The sequence below is a fragment of the Apodemus sylvaticus genome, chromosome 1 (assembly GCF_947179515.1).
Source record: "Apodemus sylvaticus chromosome 1, mApoSyl1.1, whole genome shotgun sequence".
NCBI classification, from domain to species: Eukaryota; Metazoa; Chordata; class Mammalia; order Rodentia; family Muridae; genus Apodemus; species Apodemus sylvaticus.
In genome coordinates this window covers 71,598,486-71,613,530 of record NC_067472.1, presented here as the reverse complement: position 1 = coordinate 71,613,530, position 15,045 = coordinate 71,598,486, and the positions used below count along the sequence as shown (strand labels likewise).

At 43.8% G+C, this 15,045-nt stretch overlaps 1 protein-coding gene across 1 annotated transcript in view; it reads right to left on the bottom strand.

The window, feature by feature from the left end:
- The window catches only part of Adam12 (ADAM metallopeptidase domain 12), a 329,625-nt gene that overhangs the window by 91,769 nt on the left and 222,811 nt on the right, over positions 1-15,045 (bottom strand). The window lies entirely within an intron of this gene.

The window sequence follows — 15,045 nt, the reverse complement described above, 5'->3', positions numbered from 1 at the left end:
TGCTGTGGACTGAGTGTGAAATGTCCCCGTCACCTGCCTCGCCCCCAGCTCACATGTTGTGATCCGTGCTCCCCAGCTTGTGGTGCTGTTTGGGAAGGTTGTAGAACCTTTAGGAGGCAGAGCCTTGCTGGAAGAAGTGGGTCAGGTGGGTGGGAGTTGAGGTTTTATAGCTCAGCCCCACTTTCTGTCCATTCTCTACTTCCTGACTGTGGTGGAATATGGCCAGAAGCCCCTAGCTCCTGCTGCCATGCTCCCCCACCATGCTGACTGTATCCCTTGAATTCTTGCCTCCCTTAAATGACCTCATTAGGTATTTTCCAGTACTAATAAGAAAAAAAGTCATTAGCACAGTACCGCAAACATTTGAGCCAATCCTTGGGTGTATATGTGGTGATGACCTTAAGTCTTTTGGGGAGCTCATTTTTATCTTCTTGTGTGTAGGTGTGTGCACTCAGATGGAGGCCGAAGGTCAATTTTATGAATGCTCTTTGATCACTTTACCCCCTTATTCTTATTCTCTCAATCAAACTCCAGGATCACCTATGGCCAGTCGTATTAGCTCTGTGGACTACATGCGTATACCTTTCAAGGCTGAAATTACAGCTACTACGTCCATCAGACATTTACTTGTATTCTGGGGATCTGAACTCTAATCTTGTTTGCGCATCAAATGAGAAACCCTTTACAGAATGAGGAACACTGTGGAAGCTGCCCTGTCTGCAGCTGGGCAAGGGGATCCTGGCATCCTGTAGCTCCAACCTCAAGCTCCAGCTCTGACACTTCCCAGCTATGTTTAGGCTCCCGTGTGTCCTAAACTTGCTTTCTTCAGATGCACTATGTGGCTAACAGTAACTTCCGGGCACAATTGCTACACCACTCAGTGAGACCTTTCAGCCTTGCAGGTGACCAAGTTCCTGTTTAAATGGTGGCATCTCTCTTCCTTGGATAAGGACAGATCCCCATATCAGGCTGCTGTTCACAGGCTATTCCAAAGACTGATAATTTTAGGCAAATCTCATACTTTGTGAATGCATCCTACCCACAGGAATGCTGGCTATCTGTTGCTCTCTGATATTAAATGCAGCATTCGTAAGATAAACACCCTTATGGGAATGACAATGACCAAAAGAGAACCCTGTGAGCCAACGGTTGGGCTTGAAAATAAAAGTGTAGAGTTTTAAAATACTTGGACAAGGGAACTCTGGGTAAGGCAGTGGCTTAGAAGTCATATCCAAGTGAGTGATTGATTATGATTAGAGAAACGAAGAAAACAGAGGTATCTCACAACTCCCTCATCAGCCCCCAGGATGCACTTGATTGATGCCACAGCTAGCTTTCTCTACCGTCAGACCAACAAACTTCCTATACATTGAACCTGGACTCACTGCTGCCATGGATACAGAATCCAGCCAACTCCAGCAGTCCTCAGCAAACTGGGCTAAAAGAAATCCTACAAAAGCTGTGCTAATGGAGATTATCATTGACTGGGGCCCCAGAAGACTGCCACGTAGACCCCATTAATGTCCCAGTGGGAAGAGTGAAACAGTGGGAGCCATAGACAAGCTCTGGGCAATGCTTTGGGCACTGTACAGCCACCCCTGCTGAGGCCCTGTAAATTGAAGCATGCCCCGTGAATGGCAGCAGCACGGAGCCTGCCTCAGCTACCCTGGGCTCACAGCGCAGAGCCAAGTAGCTCATTAAGAAAACTCCAAGGAGAGCTGGAGCTAGAAACTCCTGGGAAAAGAATAGGACGGCCAAAAATCAACAAGGAGGAGCGCTCAGAGCAGAGCAAGGAGGGTGAGGCAGAGATATGCTCAGGGAGACAAAAAAACCAACATCCGGGCTACTGACTGGAGTCTCTTAAATCTCTGCTGAGCTCTCAGCCCACTCCCTGCAGTTATTCCTCATCTATGTAATATTCCAGGCAGTGTAGCAGAGCAGCTCATCGCCATGCTTATGCCATTCACCCTATTTTTTTCTCTTTTCCCGATGCCTTTCCTCCCATTACATTGGCTAGAGCCCAAAGGCTGACCCGGCAGATGATATCATAGTCTATATCTTTATCCCACTCTGTCACCTACCATTATCTCCCCACTCCCTTGACAAGGTTTCCTACTTTTCTGTGTTTGCTGGTTTTAAGAATGCACTATGGCACAGAAAGCCTCTTTTCCAGTCTTGTCTCTTTAGTGTCCTGTGTCCTTTTTGAATCTGGGTGGCTTCTCTTTCCCTAGAATTGGGGATTTTCTTCTGTGGTTATTCTTTTACTGTGAAATAGTTTCATCTTTCCCATGGAATTTTTCTCCCTTTGGTATTCGTAATTTGTAATTTTTGTCTGTTTGGGGTGCTCCCCTTTCTCTAGTTCCCATCTAGCAACATAATCATGAACCCCCACTATCTAGCAACATAATCACGAACCCGCACTATGACTTCTCACTTCCATTTCTTTTCCTCCCACTTATACCCACACTAACATATCAGTTCAGACAGCACCATCTGTGTTCCTTTACTCACTAAAACAATCATTATTTAACAAGTGTCTGTTTTGTAGCTACCTGCTACACTTTTTTTGTATATATATATATATTTATTTATTTATTTATTTTTTAGATTCTTTGTTTACATTCCAAATGCTTTCCCCTTTCCCAGTTTCCCCCTCCCCATATGTCCCATAAGCCCTCTTCTCTCCATTCATTCTCCTATCATTCCCCTTCCTTTTTCTATGTCCTGGTACTCCCCTACAATGCTGGATCAAGCCTTTCTAGGATCAGGGCCCTCTTCTTCCTTCTTCATGGGAATCATTTGATATGCTAATTGTATCTCTTCAGTATTCAGAGCTTCTGGGCTAATTAAGATCCACTTATCAATGATTGCATTCCATGTGTATTCTTTTGTGATTGGGTTAGCTTGCTTAGGATATTTTCCAGTTTCAACCATTTGCCTAAAAATTTCATGAATTCATTGTTTTTAATTGCTGAGTAGTATTCCATTGTGTAAATATACCACATTTTCTGTATCCATTCCTCCACTAAGGGACATCTGGGTTCTTTCCAGCTTCTGGCTGTTATTAATAAGGCTGCTATGAACATAGTAGAACATGTGTTCTTATTGCATGCTGGGGAATCCTCTGGGTATATGCCCAGGAGAGGTATAGCAGGGTCCTCCAGAAGTGTCATGTCCAGTTTTCTGAGGAACCGCCAGACTGATTTCCAGAGTGGTTGTACCATCTTACAATCCCACCAGCAGTGGAGGAGTGTTCCTCTTTCTCCACATCCTAGCCAACACCTGCTGTCTCCTGAGTTTTTAACCTTAGCCATTCTGACTGGTGTGTGGTGAAATCTCAGGGTTGTTTTGATTTGCATTTCCCTAATGACTAATGATGTTGAGCATTTCTTAAAGTGCTTCTCGGCCATCTGAATTTCTTCAGGTGAAAATTCTTTGTTTAGATCTGTACCCCATTTTTAATAGGGTTATTTGGTTCCCTGGGGTCTAACTTCTTGAGTTCTTTGTATATGTTGGATATTAGCCCTCTTACAAAGTTTCTATAAGGCAAAGGACACTGTCAAAAGGACAAAACGGCAACCAACAAATTGGGAAAAGCTCTTCGCTACCTGCTACTCTTCTGTGAGAGTCGGTTAACTGCTAGAAAGTGCCTATTCCTCCAGTCAGTGTCAACCATAGGAATGGACTAATGATCAATCCTGGTGCTTGTACCAGTTGGATGTAGGGAGCTCACCCATCAGGACTCTGCTGCAGCCTTGTGTCTCCTGCACTGTAAATCTCTCCACTGAAAGAAGAGATGTCGCTCGAATTAAAAGAAGAAGGAAAATCTTAGCCAACCATCTGATATCACATGGGCAGATCCAAGTACAAAACCCAAAATGATCTGAAAAATCAGGACTTTGTGTCTCCTCCCACACCAAGCCATGTATAATCTCAGCTCCCAACGAGAAGGACTTAGACAAAACTCTAGTCACAAAAGTCAAAGGAATGATTGAAAATGCATTTAAAAAATTAAAAAAAATAATAATAAAATGCATTTAAGCAGCTTGTGGAGGATGCAAATATTTTCCAAAATAGCACAAACAAACAAAACTAAGTAAGGAAGTCAATTCATGACCCAGAAATAGAAAGTAAAGTAATATTGAAGTAAAGACATCCTGAAGAAATTAGGATGGAGATGAAAAGCACAAGAGATAAAATGAACACTTGAGTGTAAAGCCTCCTCAACAGAATATGTCATGATGGGATAGCTGGACTTGGAGACAAAAATAGAACAAGCAGAGCAATCCATCAAGGCCAATGATAGATTGTAAAATGTATAGGCAGAATATGCCTGAGCGTGGGACACCACAAACAGGTAAAAATGACAAATTATGGATATCAAAGTGGGAGAAGAATTTTATGCAAGAGATGAACTATTTCACAGAAGAAAATCCCCAAAGCTAGGGAAAGGGAAGCTGACCCAGAAGCAAGAGGGACACACAACACTAAGTGGGCAAGACTAGGAAAGAAGTTTCCTGTGTCACATTACATTCTAAAAATGGAACGTATGGAACAAAGGAACTATGCTGAAAGCTTCAAAAGAGAAGAACCAGGCTACAAGGAAAGATAAGACCATTAGAACAATTGCTGGCTTTTTTGATCAAAACTGTAAATGCACAAGGGCTTGGGATGAGACATTTCAAAATCTGAAGGCTCGCAAGTACCAAGCCAGCTTAATATAACCTGCAGAACCATCTGTCACAACTGAGGTTGAAGGAAACACTTTCCATAGTTAAGGTAGGTTAAAGGTATTCATGGCCTATCAAACCACTCCTACACAGAACACTGCGGCGAATACTTGGGACTGAGAAGAAAGATAAACATACTCAAGAGGCTAGTGGAAGAAAAAAAAATGATGGGAAAGAGAAATTAAACAAAGGAGGAGTACAACATCACCAAACACCATACAGTCAATAAGAATGACATGGATACACACACCTGTCAGTAATGACTGTGTCTACGGGTAATCTCAATTCACCTGTCAAGAGCTACGGACTACAAGACAGCACTAGAGGACAGAATTCTTATTTTTCTTCCCCAAGAAATGTACCTTTTGGCTGTAGATAAACATTACCTTGGAGTGAATGGATGGAAAAAAGTCTCCCAAGCAAATGGGACCAAGAAGAAGCAGGTGTTATCCTAATATCTGACAAATAGACTTGAAGCCAGGACTTTTCAGAAGAGATAAAGGAGGTCACTTTATGCTGACTAAGAGAACCATCCAAGAGAAAACACAAATTTAAGTGTGTATATCTCCAATGCAGGCGCGTCCCATTTCATAAGACAAATACCTCTAGTCACAGATTAACTCCCACATAATAGTAGTGGGTGACTTCAATGTCCCACTTTCACCCTTAGACGTTCCAACTGGGCAAACGTTAATAAAGAAGCACTGGAATTAAATAACATTGGCTGTTTTCTTGAGTTCTATCTTATTTGGGGGTGTCTCTCAACGACTTGCTGATTTGGTGAGACTTAAGTCTCCCTTGCTATTTGCATTGACTCCAGTCACCTAGGGACTGACAATGAAACATGGCACAATGCTCTAATTGCTCGAGAGAAGCCAACTGCTGAAAGTTTTTCTACTCAGTGGAAAGTTCTAGAAACTTTTACTTGGTCATAAAAATGTTCTCATATCTCCTTTTATCTTTTAAGTCATCCAAAGGCCAGATGTTGAGAAACAGGGGTGAAGGCCTTCCCTTTGCTCCACACAGCTGGCAGCCTATAATACAGCATAATTAAATAATTGCTTTGGACTATCTTGGGTGTAATTAATCATTTAGCTGTAAAGATCTCTGGGAAGAACAGTCCAAGATTCAAGCACTCATGGTTTCTGAGATGTGGAAATGTGATGTTCTCACAGTCCTCCCTGGCCCCAAGTTAGATAAGGGAGACAATTTGTTTTAAGTTGGATGTCATAAACATTTGGTTATAAACGTCAAGTTGGAAGAATGTCCGAGCAGAGAATTTAAGTCTAGCAGATTTGGAATGTAGGGTTCTACCCATTCCATACCGCAGGGAGGATAGGCCTAAAGGAGATAGTCATGGTTTGGGAAAGATGGAGACTGTAGGTACCTCCTTGATATCTAGCTTCATTATACCTATTACTGTGGTAATCTTTGTCAGGTGAAGCACCAGTCATCATCGCCGGTGTCTAAGGTATCCAGGTAGCTCACGAGAGAGCTGGAGAGCCCACCCTGACCTGTGTATCTGAGGCTTGTGTGTTTTCTGTGCACCCTTACCCATCTTTACCAGCACTGCTTAGGGAGGAATGGGGCTCCTAGAATGGAGACAAGAGTATTGAAGCTGGGAGGAGAAGACAGACTAGAGAGATGAGCAGCTGCTGGGATAATCAACAGCCTTTCCTCAAGATTCCAAGTCTGGGACCTGGGGATAACATGCTGTCGTAGCATGCATGACGCCATGGGTTTGTTTCCGTCTTAGCACCACATTGGCTGAGCATGGTGGTGACCAGCTGGGACCCTTGCACTTGAGAGATGGACGGTGAAGTGGTGTTTAAGGGAATGCAAGATTATATACCTAATTTGCAGCCAGCATTCGGCTACGTGAGACCCCCATCAGAAACAAAACGAAACAAAGTCCCATAAAAATGAAAATATCCAAAGTACTATTATATTTCCCTTGAATAGACATAAAGAAGAATTTGTCAGACCGGTAAGTTGTCTTTGTGGGGCTTCATTGGGAAAACACATCAGCTTTATATTCTCTCAAGGTTAGGGTTTTGTCCTAAAATATTCCGACTTTAGTCTCTAAAGCAAGGGTGCATTGGGCAATAATGCAGCTCGATGCTGCTGTTCTTATCATTTCATCAGGCCTAGGCAAGCGAGAAAGTGGCTCATGGATCCCCACTACTGCAGTAAGACAACAATGAGGACCAGTGGGGAAACACAAACTATCCCTGCGAGCTCAGCGCCCTGCTGCTAGCAGGATTCCCCAAGGAAGGACTTTTGGTCTTTGTATCAGGCTGTCAATCATAAGATAGAAACGCAGTTGGCATGAAATTTCATTTCAGTCCCTTTTTCTGGAGGAGCTCATGGGTAAAAGTAATATCCTGCCTCATGTATGCTTGATAAGATGTGAGGGCAGCAATATTAGCTAATATTAGCAATATTAGCATAGGCTGATATTCAGAACCAGCTCCCATGTGCATATCTGACTCACAAGCAAAACAAGCAAAAGTGTTCATCACCACTGCCACCATGACCACGTGCCAAGTACTGAGTTAGGTACAAAGATGCCACCTGGGGCTCCTGTTTCAAATGTACTGTGCCCATAGTGTGAGATGCATGACAAAGATGTCAAAGATGAACCAGTTACAAAGCATTTCAAAAATAGTTATTTACAGGTTGAGCATACTGTTGGTCTCAGGCATTTAAAAATACATTTATTTATTTTTAGTTTTATGTGTATGGATATTTGCCCGCATGTTTGTGTGTACCCAGTACCTACAAAACCAGAAGGAGGGCTCTGGATCTCCCTGGAACTGGAGTTACAGACTATTGTTCATCACCATGTAGGTGCTGGGAACCAAACCTGGTCCTCTGCCAGAACAACAAGGACTCTTAACCACTGAGCTGCCTCTCCAGCCACCTGCTCCCGAGACATTTTGAATATTGTATCTTCAAGCCACCCTACATCATCAACAACAACGGCAGGATCTGTTACTGTGAATAGACTGTATGTGTGAAGGGACAGCCTGAGGTATGTCCCCTGTTCAAGCAACAGCTTCATGGAGAAAGTTTCTATGTATTACTAGGTTTAAACTGCAGCCAGTGGCTCTCAATCTTTGGGTCACAATCACAAAGGGGTCAAACAACCCTGTCATGGGGTCACCTAGACGATAAGAAATATCATACATTTTATATGATGATTCATAACAGTAGCAAAATTACAGTTATAAAGTCGCAAATGAGAATAACTTTATGGTCGGGGGGTCACCACAACACTAGGAAGAGTATTAAAGGGTCACAGCATTAGGGAGGTTGAGAACTACTGGTTTAAAGCATTTCATTTGTTTTTAGAACATTGGCTTTTACAAATGTCGCCTCTACCCAATATCAAATCAGTTCATCATTTTCCTTGAAGACAATGGGACCCATTAATAGTCACTGCCTACTCTCCCCTGTTCTCAAAACCCAGGCCCTTGAGTGCATTGTTATTTCTAGTATGTAAGAAATCCTGTAAATCAGATGGTACAGTCCTGCTTTATCAGTGCAGCAATAAGAGCCCAAGGACACTCTGGGGCTGAACAGAGATATTTTAAGGGCTAAACTCTAGTCCCTCTGAACAGACTACTCCTAAAAAGAGTCTTTGAAGATGTAATTAAAACTCATCCCTTACAATGACATTGTTCTGAGAGTGGACCCTAACTCTGGGGACATGTCCTTATAAGAGACAATTGGTAACACAAGGGCAGAAGTGGAGATGGGGGCAGAAACTGTGGAACGACACATGTAACAAGAAAAGAGGTGCCAGACATCAGCAGAGGCCCATGACAGAGAAAGGAGAGGAGCAAAGGGGCCATTTGGATTCTCTCCTGAGACAGACAGTTGGATTTCTTCAGACATGTCAACTCAGATTGTCAAATTATCGACAATAATACTGCACACCCACAGCAGTGGCCCTTCAATGGTTGTGCTTGTCTCGATTCCCAATTGTAAATTGTTATTTTGGTGATGGTGGTTATGATGGTTAGTCCTTGCCAGTGTGCCTGGATTTAAATAGGTTAGGAGACAAACCTCAGGGTGTTTCCAGAGAGGTTTAACTGGGTGGGGTGACCTACCCTAAATATGGGTGGCACCATTTCACAGGCAAGTGTCTGAGCTGAATATAAAGAATGAAAAGAGGAAGCCAGATTGTTCCCAGCATTTCTTTCTCTCCCTCTCCCTCTCCCTCTCCCTCTCCCTCTCCCTCTCCCTCTCCCTCTCCCTCTCCCTCTCCCTCTCCCTCTCCCTCTCCCTCTCCCTCTCCCTCTCCCTCTCCCTCTCCCTCTCCCTCTCCCTCTCCCTCTCCCCCTCCCCCTCTCCCTCTCCCTCTCTCTCTCTCTCTCTCCCTCTCCCTCTCCCTCTCCCTCTCTCTCTCTCTCTCTCTCTCTCTCTCTCTCTCTCTCTCTCTCTCTCTCTCTCTCTCTCTCTCCTTCCTGATAATGGAAGCAGTGTGAGCAGCTGCCTCACGCCCTTGCCTTTGTGGCTAGGGCAATCCTTACTTAGCCTCACCCACCATGATGGACTTCAGTCTCAAACTGTGAACCCAAACTAGCCCTTGTGCCCTGAAGTTACTTTGATCAGGTATTTTGTCACAGCAGTGAGAAAAGTAATTCAGACAGTGGTTACCCTATAATCCAGGGATGGACTCCTTTATGGAAAGCACCGTGAAGGTTATTTCAAATGGCACGGGGAAGGAAACCTATTCTGCATCTAATATATAAAATCTGGTGTCATATATGTCATATTATACACTTAATATCAAGACAAAACTTTCTGGAGTGTAATAATATACATATTTATTTAATAGGCACAAATAATTCTCCTGTGGTGGTTTGAATATGCTTGGCCCAGGGAGTGGCACTATTTGGAGGTGTAGCCTTGTTGGAGTAGGTATGGCCTTGTTAGAGGAAGTGTGTCACTGTGGCGGGGGGGGGGGGGTAGACTTTAAGACACTCGTCCTAGGTGCCTGGAAGTCAGTCTTGTTTGCCTTCTGAACAAGAGATAAAGCTCTCAGCTCCTCTGGCTCCATGTCTGCCTGGACTCTGCCATGCTCCCACCTTGATGATAATGAACTGAACCTCTAAACCTGTAAGCCCAATTAAATGTTGTCCTTTATAAGAGTTGCCTTGGTCATGGTGTCTGTTCACAACAGCAAAATCTAACTAAGATACTTTCTATTCCAATATTTTAATTCAATTAATTTTTTTGTGGTGCTGGGACCACAAAACCCATGAACTTAAGGCTTCGTGGATGCTAGGCAAGAGAGCTACCATGGAGCTACCCTTTCAGCCCTTGATATTTTATTTAGTTAAATTTCAAAAATCATCTTGGGCTGCCTCTCATATGAGAAGTTCCAGATTATGGTCAAGGGTTACACAGAATGCATCAGGGATGTTCCCCACACTGAAGGCTCTTATCACAGGGCAGGAGGGGCCAGAGAAAAGAATGGACACAGGATATGGACAGGTATTTACGGAGGACCAAATAGTGCCATAAGAGCTGAGGAGAGTGAGCATATGCTACCCACATGGTTCAGGGTGGAGCTGCATTAGATGGAGGCTTCATGGAGAGGTGTCTCTTTGGTTTGGCCTTGATGGGAGAGTGGATTTTGCAAAGGCCAGCTAAGCCGAGCCAGGGGGGCAAGCAGGGATGACAACAACAAGAAACATGTATGGGACATGTTCAGGACACAGCTAGAAAACAGCATGGCGGATCAGGGCAGCTCCCTCAGGGAAGAGGGCATGGAGCTGAAGAAGAATGCTGGTCCAGAGTGAGGGAGTCTTCGGTCAGCAAATGCATGCATGCCACACACACAAGCAGACCTGAGTTCAGATGCTCAGCACCCAAGGAGAAGCTGGATGTGGCACTGAGCATCTATACCCCAAGCACTGGGGAGGTAGAGGCAGGCCTCACTGAAAGCTGGTCTAGCTGGACTGGTGAGCTCCAGGCTCAGTAAGAGATCTTGTTTCAAAAAATATGATAGGGATCAACAAAAGACACCCAGTGCTCACCTCTGACCTCCACATGTGCACATATGAGGGTGAGTCCATCTACTCACTATACATACACACACATACACACATACACACAAACATACATACACACATATACACAAACACACATGCACACACATATGTGTATATGTGGTTTCTAGGTCTAAACTACAAGAGGAACAACTAAGAATCTATGGATTGAACAGAATTGGATGTATTTTTGCCCATCATTATGGGCAGCCAATGAAGAGGTACTTGTATAAATCAATTCTCTCTGCAGACAGAGGATTCTCAGATACTTCCATGCCCTTGGGTTTCCAAAACACACCGTACTTAGCACAAAATCTACCCCTATTTTCTATCTTAATGTCTATCATGCTGGTGCTACTATAGATAAATACAGTTCTTTATTTCCAGCCCTGATCGATTCCTCTGTCAGGGAGCTGTAGATTGAATACAGTATTCTGTTTCTATCACGGAAAGATAAAGTTGACAGCATAGGCCTGTGATTTCTCTGCTGATGAGTGCTCTGTGTTAGAGTAGCAAGAAGATCTGGGGAGGGGCGGGGGAGGCAGGAACACAGTTACAGTGACTGCACAACATTCCTCAGCCGGTTCTGTAGTCTGTGGCTAGTAACAGGGAAAGAAATGCTTTCTAGGAGCTGGGAATGGAAGGTGAGTATGGATGCAGACACGGCTGTGTCTGGGTGACTTTGCTATATGGGAATTACCTGTGTCTTTATAGGAGTTTGGAGAGTTCAGGAAGTTTGTAGGAATAGACATTTAGTGGACAGGGCAGGAAGGATGAAGTATGTGGTGGCTAGCGTGGCAGGTACCTGGGGTGTAGCTGTTTCCTCTGGGTTGAGTATGATAACTGCTATCAGTACTCCCTCATGGAGAGAGGGGAAGGCTCATGGGACTCACAAGATCATGTTAAAGGAGGGTAACAGAAGCCAGGTGTCGTGGCATATGCTCATAATCCTAGACTAGGGAGATGGTGGCAGGAGGATTAGAGGTTCAAGCAAGCCTTGGCTACATACCAAGTTCTAGGATACCCTGGGCTATGTGAGATCTTGTCTCAAGAAATAAAATGGTAAAGTGAAACAGTTCCAGACAGGTAAGGAATGGGCTGTGGGTTAGGACACTCTTCTGTAGTAGCTGTCTCTAAGTTGCACAAAGGATTTCCCTGTGGTTAGACTAGCAATTTTCAGGGGTAGTAGCCTTTCTCAGGTCTATGGATGTCTTCTCCATCTGGAGTATATACATATTTGTTTATATGATCCCAGAAGAGGTCCCACATCAGAGTCTTACTCTGGGATCCCCCAGCCCAGTAGTTGTAGATAGCGATGATCACTGTTTCATAAACTTTTTTATCAAATGTGTCCAACTTGTTCTCGGCACTCATCTCAAATTTGATGTCTTCATAGAGACCTCCTGACAACTGGATGTCCCCACTGCTCAGGGATCTCAGTGTTGATCCACCATGACACACTTAGCAATCCTGGCTTCCCTTGGTCCTTCTTGCTAATGTTCACCATTGCTCTCGATGGTGCCAATCCTTTCCTATTATTTACCTGCCTCAGGCTGACCAGAGCATGGATACATAGCGTTTGGGCCAGAGCATCTATCCATGTGCCACTGTGACTTTCCCAAGGGTGGGCAGCAAACAAATCAGCAAAATTAAGATGCATTTGGGTGACAGTTGCTGAACTTGAAAGAGAGGTCCTCATACTTCCACCCCCAGTCCCTCAGGATATAAGCTTACTAATGTCAGCAGCTTCCTGCCATCAGAATATAATTCAATATGACAAAAACTAAACTGTGTTCATTATAGTCTAAGTGACAGTCCCCAGCAGCAACAATTCACATAGCCTCCAATGTGGTAGTGTTAGGATTGGAGCTTTTAGAGAGACGAGAAATTTGGTTAAAGGTATGAGTACAGAGTCACAGGAAGGATTCACAAAGGACACACCAGAGCTTCCTATCTCCACCCAAACAGAAGGAAGTCATGTGAGTGTATATCAAGATAGTGCCAAACAAAAGCCCAGAGATGAGGTCTCAGAAATAAAGATATCATATCAACACCTTGATCCTAAACTCAGCCTCTTGGGCAGTGGGAAGTCTCAAGTCATTCACCCTGTGGGATTTTATGTGGTTGTTCAAACTAAAACACTGTCTCAGGTTATATTTATGAAAATACTTGTATATACACATATGTATACAATAGCAATTAGTGAAAAATAGAGGCCAGGATTTGAAGGAGAGCATGGGGTGGGGGGTTATGGGAGGGCTTAGAGGGAAGGATGGGAAGGAGAAATATTGTAATTAATTATAATCTCAAAAATAAATTAAAAAATAAAATCTTTTTAAAAATTTAAAAACAAGCAAACAAACAAATAGACAGACAAGCAATATCTTAGAATAAACCAGCACAGAAGAAAGTCCTTTGACTGGAGTTAGAGAGAACATCAAGTCTGATACCACTATTTGAGATCCTAGGTCCAACCTCGCCTGAAGTCCTCTGAACTTTTCAATGGCCACGGTCTGCCTTTCCATCAGGTTGTTTGTCTTTAAGTCAGTTTGAAGATGTCTTTTTCTTCTTCACATCCATTGCCTTTAACCAGGAGGATGGAGCTTTCCATGGTACTACATCTGGCTTGCTGCCTGGTTACTGTGTTTCAACCAGTGGTCTCAGCCTACCTACCCTCAATGGCATATTAACTGTCACCCCACAGACTCCTCGCCGTGATCAGACACTCCACAGGAAGCAGCCTAAGAGAGGAAGGGTTTATTCTGGCTGATGGTTTAGGGTATACTATCATGGCAGGTGATGGGAGTGGTTTAGAACTGGTCGATTGGGGAGGAGAAGGGGAGGTCATTTGAAAGCAGTGAAGGTTTATAAAGTCCAGCCTCCCCTGACTCAGTGAGTCCCTCCTTGAAGCTTGTCTGCCCCTCTAAAGGCCCCACAGCCTCCTGAATCAGCACCACCAAGTGCTCCAACATGTAAGCCTTTGAGAGATGAGGTTTGCCTTCATTTTGTACCAAGCTCTGCCCATCTGTGTCTCTCCCACAATCGATCTTGATTTCTATGAACCCTGGCTTTCCTGTACACCCCAAACTCTCTCTTGTGTCAAGCCTCATTACCATGCTCTTTTCTTTGCCACCTCTTTTCTTCCTTTTCCAGCCAAGCCAGCCATATTGCTTCTCTACTCCAGCGCTGTGAGGCTGCTATTTCCTGCTTCCAGCAATGCCTGTGCCTTGCCTTCATCTTTGCATCTTGGACTACTTCCTCTCCTCCTGTCCTTTTCATCAGCTTCATTCCTCTTGATGATGGCTCTGTCCCTCACTCTTTGTCCATTGTGCCCTGCTAGCAGGCACTCTCCCAGTAACCGTTTATTTACTGCGCTATCCCCAAGGCTTTCAATAGCCCTGGAGGCAGGGTAGTGTCCCATGAACCAATGAGTAACAAGAGAGAAGTGAATGAGAACAGGACACTGCCTTCCTTTCTAAGACCAAGAGATACACTGACGCTCAATGATGCTCCATCAATGTCATGTCAAAGATGTGTAAAGCAATGCAGTGTGTGTGTGTATCTGTGTGTGTATGTGTGTTAAGCTGTTGATTACATGTTCATTTGTCTGTGTGTTATATTGTTATGTGTCTGTAGGCTGTGGCATGTGTGTAATGTGTGTCTCATTCTCCCCAAATCCTCACAGAACTCACAGAGATGGCAGTTATTGTAGACATATAAAACACAATCCCACCCTGTCTGGTATATTTTCTAGGTCTTTCTTTCCTCCCTCCCACAGAGCCTCACTCTGGTGTCCTGGCCCAAGCTACTTGGGATTTGAGGATATAAGATGATAGTTCACAACTTAATACACAAATATAATAATAATAATAATAATAATAATAATAATAAATAGAAAGGCAAGACAAGTAGCTTCTCCAGTAGTGACTGGATGACTTGGATGGATGGGGGGAATTCCAGGGTGACAGAAGTTCATCATTTCCTACTCTTATCCACAGCTCATTAGGAAAAACTTGCCCAGGTGGGCCTGAGGTCAACTCCACATGATCAATGTTAAATTAGTGTTTACTCTTTCCCAGAGAGAAGGCAGGGATTAAATCTGCTTTGATTGAGCAAGCTGCTACGATATTAATAAACAACACCCTATCTCTTAGCACCTCTTGGAGGTTTTAAGTATTAGAGCCACAAACACAAAAGATCCTTCATGCAATGTCTGTGTTCTTTCATTTTCTAGCATTGCAGGAGACTGTATC